Here is an 8341-nt window from a genome sequence, read left to right as displayed (position 1 = left end):
TTATTTCCTTCAGTCTCCCACTTGTCCTTAGGGACAAGTGTGCATTTCCTAATTCCTTTGTCGCTCGATGCTTGCTCTTGAACATAAGGTAAGAGTTGTCATCCTTATTATGTCCAGAGGTGTTCCTCGGTTTCAGAGTTCAACTGATCAAATAAACAGATAATCATAGCCTATGATTCATCCGAGCACGGCCATGCATTTCACAGTTTCTAGCTCTCCGAGTGGCCTTGTACAACTTTTAAGCATCTCATCCCGATTTATGGGAGGACAATCCCAATCTTGCGATCTTGAGATTAGACTTCGTTTGATAGGTGATTACCTGAGCGTTGCCTTTATAGTCTCCTTTTACGGTGCGACGGTTGGTCAACGTCAAAGCAATCAGTTCTCAAACAAGTAATCTCAAATCACTCAGGTATTGAGGATTTAGTGTCTAATAATTTTAATGAAATTTACTTATGACAGATTTTCATCTCTTACAGTAAAGTTTCATAGGTCTTGTCCGATACTAGTCTTCCCAAAGTAAGTATCTATGCAAATGATTATGACATTGCCATGTCCACATAGTTCAAGAAACAGAACTACTAGTCATCTTGCATTCTAGTCGTCTAACGTTTTCTATGCGTCCAATTTTATAGAAAACTCCGACTAGGGACCATTTTCAACTTTTGACATTCAAGTTCACTTGATAGACATTTCTTAGTCATAGGACTGGTCCTGACAGTCTATCTTGAATATATCGTCAAATTGAAGGGACTCATCATTTAATAAACCACAAATTAAATGGAAAAATGAATTCTTTTCATTTATTGTGAATGATTAACCAATAATGTTTTACAAAGATTTAAACTCTAAAACTTTAAAACATTAAACAGAGACATCAAAGCCATTCTCCAATATGCTTGATTCCCATAGCTGCAGTGTGCGAGTTGTGCTTCGCCTGCGGCAGAGGTTTAGTTAATGGATCTGATATGTTGTCATCAGTTCCAATTTTGCTTATCTCGACTTCTTTTCTTTCAACGAACTCTCGTAGAAGGTGAAATCTACGAAGTACATGCTTGACTGTCTGGTGGTGTCTAGGCTCCTTTGCCTGTGCAATAGCTCCGTTATTGTCACAATACAGGGCTATTGGTACTTTAATGGAGGGGACTACACCAAGTTCACCTATGAACTTCCTTAGCCATATAGCTTCCTTTGCTGCTTCATGTGCAACAATGTACTCCGCTTCAGTTGTAGAATCCGCAATGGTTCTTTGCTTAGCACTTTTCCAGCTTACTGCTCCTCCGTTGAGGCAGAAGACAAACCCAGACTGTGATCTGAAATCATCTTTGTCGGTTTGGAAACTTGCGTCCGTATAGCCTTTAACAATTAATTCATCATCTCCACCATAGACCAGGAAGTCATCTTTGTGCCTTTTCAGGTACTTCAGAATATTCTTAGCAGCAGTCCAATGCGCCTCCCCTGGGTCTGACTGGTATCTGCTCGTAGCACTGAGTGCATACGCAACATCCGGGCGTGTACATATCATAGCATACATTATTGAACCAATCAATGATGCATATGGAATCCCATTCATTCGTCTACGCTCATCAAGTGTTTTTGGGCACTGAGTCTTGCTTAGAGTCATTCCATGAGACATGGGTAGGTAGCCTCGCTTGGAGTCCGCCATCTTGAACCTATCAAGCACCTTATTGATATAAGTGCTTTGACTAAGTCCAATCATCTTTTTAGATCTATCTCTGTAAATCTTGATGCCCAATATGTACTGTGCTTCTCCTAGATCTTTCATCGAAAAACATTTCCCAAGCCAAATCTTGACAGAGTTCAACATAGGAATGTCATTTCCGATAAGTAATATGTCGTCGACATATAATACCAGGAAAGCAATTTTGCTCCCACTGACTTTCTTGTATACACAAGATTCGTCTGCGTTCTTGATGAAACCAAAGTCACTGACTGCTTCATCAAAACGTATATTCCAGCTCCTGGATGCCTGCTTCAATCCGTAGATTGACTTCTTTAGCTTGCATACCTTTTTAGCATTCTTTGGATCCTCAAAACCTTCAGGCTATGTCATAAACACAGTTTCTGTTAAAACGCCGTTTAAGAAAGCAGTTTTGACATCCATCTGCCATATTTCGTAATCGTAATATGCAGCGATTGCTAACATTATCCGAATAGACTTTAGCATTGCAACTAGTGAAAAGGTTTCATCGTAATCCACACCGTGGACTTGCCTGTAACCTTTTGCAACCAATCTAGCTTTGAAAACTTCAAGTTTCCCATCCTTGTCCTTTTTCAGTTTGAAAACCCATTTGCTTCCAATGGCTTGGTAGCCATCTGGCAAATCGACCAAATCCCATACTTGGTTTTCAGACATGGAGTCTAATTCAGATTGCATGGCTTCTTGCCATTGCTTGGAGCTAGGGCTCGTCATAGCTTGTTTGTAAGTCGCAGGTTCATCACTTTCAAGTAATAGAACGTCATAGCTCTCGTTCGTCAAAATACCTAAGTACCTTTCCGGTTGAGATCTATATCTTTGCGATCTACGCGGGGTAACATTTCTAGATTGACCATGATTCTCACCAGATTCTTCTAAAGATCTCTGAGTTTCATCCTGAATGTCATCTTGAGCATTCTCTAGAGTTTGTTGTTCGACTCGAATTTCTTCGAGGTCTACTTTTCTCGCACTTGTCATTTTGGAAATGTGATCTTTCTCCAGAAAGACACCATCTCGAGCAACAAACACCTTGTTCTCAGATGTATTGTAGAAGTAATACCCCTTTGTTTCCTTTGGATAGCCCACAAGGATATATTTGTCAGATTTTGGATGAAGTTTGTCTGAAATTAATCGTTTGACGTATACTTCACATCCCCAAATCTTAAGAAAAGACACATTTGGAGGCTTTCCAAACCATAATTCGTATGGAGTCTTTTCGACAGCTTTAGACGGAGCTCTATTTATAGTGAGTGCAGCTGTATTCAGTGCATGTCCCTAAAATTCTAATGGAAGTTTGGCCTGGCCCATCATTGACCTGACCATGTCTAGCAAGGTTCTGTTCCTCCGTTCCGACACACCGTTCCATTGTGGTGTTCCGGGAGGAGTCAATTCTGATAGAATTCCACATTCTTTCAGATGGTCATCAAATTCATAGCTCAGATATTCACCGCCTCTATCAGACCGCAGTGCCTTAATCTTCTTGCCTAATTGATTCTCTACTTCACTCTGAAATTCCTTGAATTTGTCAAAGGATTCAGACTTATGCTTCATTAGGTAGACATAACCATATCTACTGAAGTCATGAGTGAAAGTGATAAAGTAGCTGAAACCACCTCTAGCATTTGTACTCATTGGTCCACATACATCTGTATGGATTAAACCCAATAGTTCATTTGCTCTTTCTCCAACTTTAGAGAAAGGTTGCTTTGTCATTTTGCCAAGTAAACATGATTCGCATTTACCATAATCCTCTAAGTCAAATGGTTCTAGAATTCCTTCCTTTTGAAGTCTTTCTAAGCGTTTCAAGTTTATATGGCCTAATCGACAATGCCACAGATAGGTGAGATCTGAATCATTCTTTTTGGCCTTTTTGGTATTTATGTTATATACTCGTTTGTCGTGATCTAATAAATAAAGTCCATTGACTAATCTAGCAGATCCATAAAACATCTCTTTAAAATAAAACGAACAACTATTGTCTTTTATTAAAAAGGAAAATCCCTTAGCATCTAAGCAAGAAACTGAAATGATATTTTTAGTAAGACTTGGAACATGGAAACATTCTTCCAGTTCCAAAACTAGCCCGGAGGGCAACGACAAATAGTAAGTTCCTACAGCTAATGCAGCAATCCGTGCTCCATTTCCTACTCGTAGGTCGACTTCACCCTTGCTTAACTTTCTACTTCTTCTTAGTCCATGTGGATTGGAACATAAGTGTGAGCCACAACCTGTATCTAATACCCAAGAAGTTGAATTAGCAAGTATACAGTCTATAACGAAAATACCTGAAGATGGAACGACTGTTCCGTTCTTCTGATCTTCCTTTAGCTTCAAGCAATCTCTCTTCCAATGCCCCTTCTTCTTGCAGTAGAAGCATTCGGATTCAGAAGTGGGTTGACTGACCTTCCTCTTTACAAATTTGGCGCCAGTTTGCTTAGTTGGGCTGGCCTTGTTGCCACCTTTCTTAGCATTCCTCTTCTTTCCAGATTTCTTGAACTTGCCCCCACGCACCATAAGCACATCCTGCTTATCACTTTTGAGCGTCTTTTCAGCGGTCTTCAGCATACCGTTAAGCTCAATGAGCCTTTTGTCCAGACTATTCATACTGTAGTTCAGTTTGAACTGATCATACCCGCTATGAAGAGAATGGAGGATGGTGTCTATAGCCATTTCCTGAGAAAATTGCTGATCCAGCCGACTCATATTCTCAATGAGTCCAATCATTTTGAGAACATGTGGACTTACGGGCTCGCCTTTCTTAAGCTTGGTCTCAAGAATTTGCCTATGAGTCTCGAATCTTTCGACTCGAGCCAGATCTTGGAACATGTTCTTCAACTCACTGATGATTGTGAAAGCATCTGAGTTGATGAACGTTTTCTGCAGATCCGCACTCATGGTGGCGAGCATTAGACATTTCACATCCTTGTTGGCATCAATCCAACGATTGAGGGCTGCCTGAGTGACCCCGTCGCCTGCGGCTTCGGGCATCGCCTCATCTAGGACATACTCCTTTTCTTCCTGCATAAGAACTATTTGCAATTAAGTTCCTTTGCCAGTCAAGGAAGTTTTTCCCGTTCAACTTCTCCTTTTCGAGAATTGATCGAATGTTGAATGAATTGTTGTTTTCCATATTAAAAACTACAATTGAAAAGAATAAACAAATAAATAACCATTCACAGTTTCTCTTAATAAACTTAAATTCTAGCATACATGCATAATTCAATGTTTATTAAGCATTTTATTCAAGTTATGTGTTCCGGCAGGTGTGATTCCAAGATCCTAAAATCATTGAAGAACTAAGCACAGTTTGTCGACTTAATCCTAAAACATCTTAGGTAAGCAAAAGCCTTTTGCTAATAGTCTGGAAACTATTCTTGGTTGATAGGTACGTCTAAGAACTTATTAGGTAAACCTATCGATTTTGCCACGACATAAAAGGACTCCTTACTTATATCGTTGAGTTTCACCAAAACTAACATGTACTCACAATTATTTGTGTACCTTGCCCCTTTAGGACCAATAAGTAACACCTCGCTGAGCGAAAACTATTACTAGATTGATGTAAAGGATATCCAAGCAAGTGTATATTTTGGCATGGCACCTTTTACCTCAATTTTTAAGTTTGGAACTTAAGGCTCTTACTATGTTGGTTAGATTTTAAGTGAACTAAAATCCTTAATCATGCAACATAATCAAGCCACAATCTTATGCATAATTAAGACATATTTAAAGCAATAAATAACTTAAAGCATGCATAAGATAAATGTGATCTAGTATGGCCCGACTTCATCTTGAAGCTTTAACTTCAAAGTCCGTCTTGAAAATCTCCGTGGGAGGCACCATTTTCTTCAAATAGGATAAGCTATAATTAAAACTAATTACAACCATTTGATGGTACGCAGACCATATTTGATTTGAAAAACAACTTTGGTACTTTAGACCAATTACATTCAAATTAATGGTACGCAGACCATATTTTCTATCCTATTTGGGCCATACTAGTTACTTCATAACCTGCAAAACAGTACATATACAATATATACCATTCACCCATTCATTATCATGAATGGCCCACATAGCTGGTTAGTATAACACATTATGCATCACGTAAACATTTGCAGCAATTAATCAAGGGCACCAATAATGTACCAATTATTCAGTCCTTATTAATTCTAATCAAGTTGTTTTAACCTTAAGGATTTGTAGACCTAATCAAGAGTTTATGACTAAAAGGGGCTCCCACTCAAACCAATAAATTCATATGCTTTACTAATTTTAAACATAAAAATGTATTTCTAGTCTAACCGGAAACATACAAATTTAATTAAAATTTAAAGCTCATATAAATTTATAATTGAATCCAAAAATTTTAATTTAATTTCAGTCGTATTTAAATTAATTCATGATTTTAATTTTAGTAAAATAATTAGAATAAATCAAATTTATTATAATTAGAATATTCAAAATTAAAATCCAAGAAAATAATTTAAATTATTAATTTTAAAATTAATTAAAATTACGTGAACTGAAAATTTCAAATTAAACATTCAAAACGATCTAATCGCAACGCAAACACCCTACGCATCGCACGCCCATGGGCCACACGCACACAGCCATCGCTGGCCATGTGCGCGCAGCCCATGCGCTCGTCGCATAGCTGCTGCTTCTACCCTTCGCAAGCCATCGCGCAAGTTGGTGCTCGCTGCGCGCGCGCCAGCGCTCGATGCACGCGAGCCATCGCTCGCTGTGCGCGAGCCATCGCACGCCGTGCGCGAGCAATTGCTCGCTGTGCGCGCTCGCCAGCGCTCGATGTGCGCGCTCGCCAGCGCTCGCTGTGCGCGACCCATCGCTCGCTGCGCGAGCCATCGACGCTGGGCGCAGCACTCGTGGCACGCGAGCTTGCGCGCGCTTGCGCGAGGCAATGCGCGTTGTGGCGCAGCTCACTTGCTACCCACACGCGACTTCCGTGCCTTGCCTTCGCCCATGCCCATTCGTCCATAGCTCGTAGCCCACGACACAAGGCAGGGCTGCTGCCTTGTGCTCGTGCACCATGCCCTTGCTGATTGCATTCGTGCCGCACGGGCGACGAGCTCCCTTGCTCGTCGTCGCATGCCCGCACTATACAACACCCCTTAAGGGTAACACGAAGCGTCCATTGCTTTGTGCTTGCAAGTTTTATGAACGAATCGCATAAAATTTAAAAATTTATATTTAAAATTAATGACAAATTAATAAATAATATTAATTTCATAATTTTAGGGCGAAAAATCGAAAATTTATTATTCAATTGATTTCCGATTATCATGGATTCAAGCCTAGGTCATAAAAATTTAAAATTTATCATAAATTTACAATTTTTATGGTGGTTTTTAATCATAGGTTTCTAATTAAATTATAATTAATTATGAAAATCAAATTAATTCTAAATTATTCTAATTTTCAACAAATTAATCATAATTACAAATTAGATTGCATAATTAACAAGGCTAGGCATTCAAACTTGTTAAACATATACAGTAGGTCAATCAAAAACTCAAGATTTATCAACAAGAATCGCAAATATTTAATTTAACATCTTAAATTTACGAAATTTTGCATTCGAAAAACTAAAACCTTCGAAAAGTCATAGTTAGGCTTCGAATTTGAGAATTCTGGGTTCGGCAGAAAAATACTCTTTTTGTCAAAATTTTAGAATGCCTTTTACATTCGGAATTGACACAAAAATCACTCGATTTGGATGAGTAACGAAGAATCTGCCGAAAAACTGCGTACGTATAATTAAATAAACGCAATTTGCAATTAATTAACAATTACGAGAATTAATCACCCCTTTTAATTCTTGCGAATTTGTAATATTTAACCATGTTCATGCAATTTAGATTATGAAAATAATAAGAGGCTCGTGATACCACTGTTAGGTTATGATACATATGACAATTCATAAATCATGCGGAAAAATCATTTAGCCAGGAATACATATAGCATAGTTTAGATGCATATTCTTTGTTGCGTGCCTTCCCTAGCTGTGCCCGAACCGAACAAGAACAAGTCTTTAGGACTCCAAATGTCGTCCCTCCGTTGATAGTCCACAGCACGTCCGGATCCGCCTTAAGATTGACCAACTAGAATCGCCCTTAAGGTACTAAAGATTTTCGGCACTTTTAGGCAAGGAATGTGTCTGAATTTTCTCTCAAAAACTCACTTTGAATACTTGAATAATCTATGTAAATATGTGACCCTAGGCACCTATTTATAGAGTTATGGAAAAGGTTTTGGAATCCTATTAGGATACTAATTTATTTAATTATAACCCTACTAGGACTCTAATTAAATAATCATTATCTAATAGTTTTAGGATTTAATCATACTTCGAATCCCGATTGCTTCAGGATTCCCGCACAAGCATTGCACGAGTACCGTACACCCGCGCAAGCCTTGCGGCCCACGCTAGGCGCACAGCGCTCGGCCCACTGCTGTGCTCTCGCGCGCGCGCCCTAGGCCTTGGCTGGGCCTGGCCTTGCGCTGGGCCTGGTCGAGGCTTGGCGTGCGATGGTGCGCGTTGGCTCGCTGGGCGATGGCCTGGCTTCGTGCTGGGCCTTCGTCTAGCGGGCCTCGTCCGATGCT

This window comes from Spinacia oleracea, chromosome 5 (assembly GCF_020520425.1).
Source record: "Spinacia oleracea cultivar Varoflay chromosome 5, BTI_SOV_V1, whole genome shotgun sequence".
Taxonomy (NCBI): domain Eukaryota; kingdom Viridiplantae; phylum Streptophyta; class Magnoliopsida; order Caryophyllales; family Amaranthaceae; genus Spinacia; species Spinacia oleracea.
The sequence above is the reverse complement of the archived record's forward strand: the minus strand, read 5'-3'. Positions refer to the sequence as shown.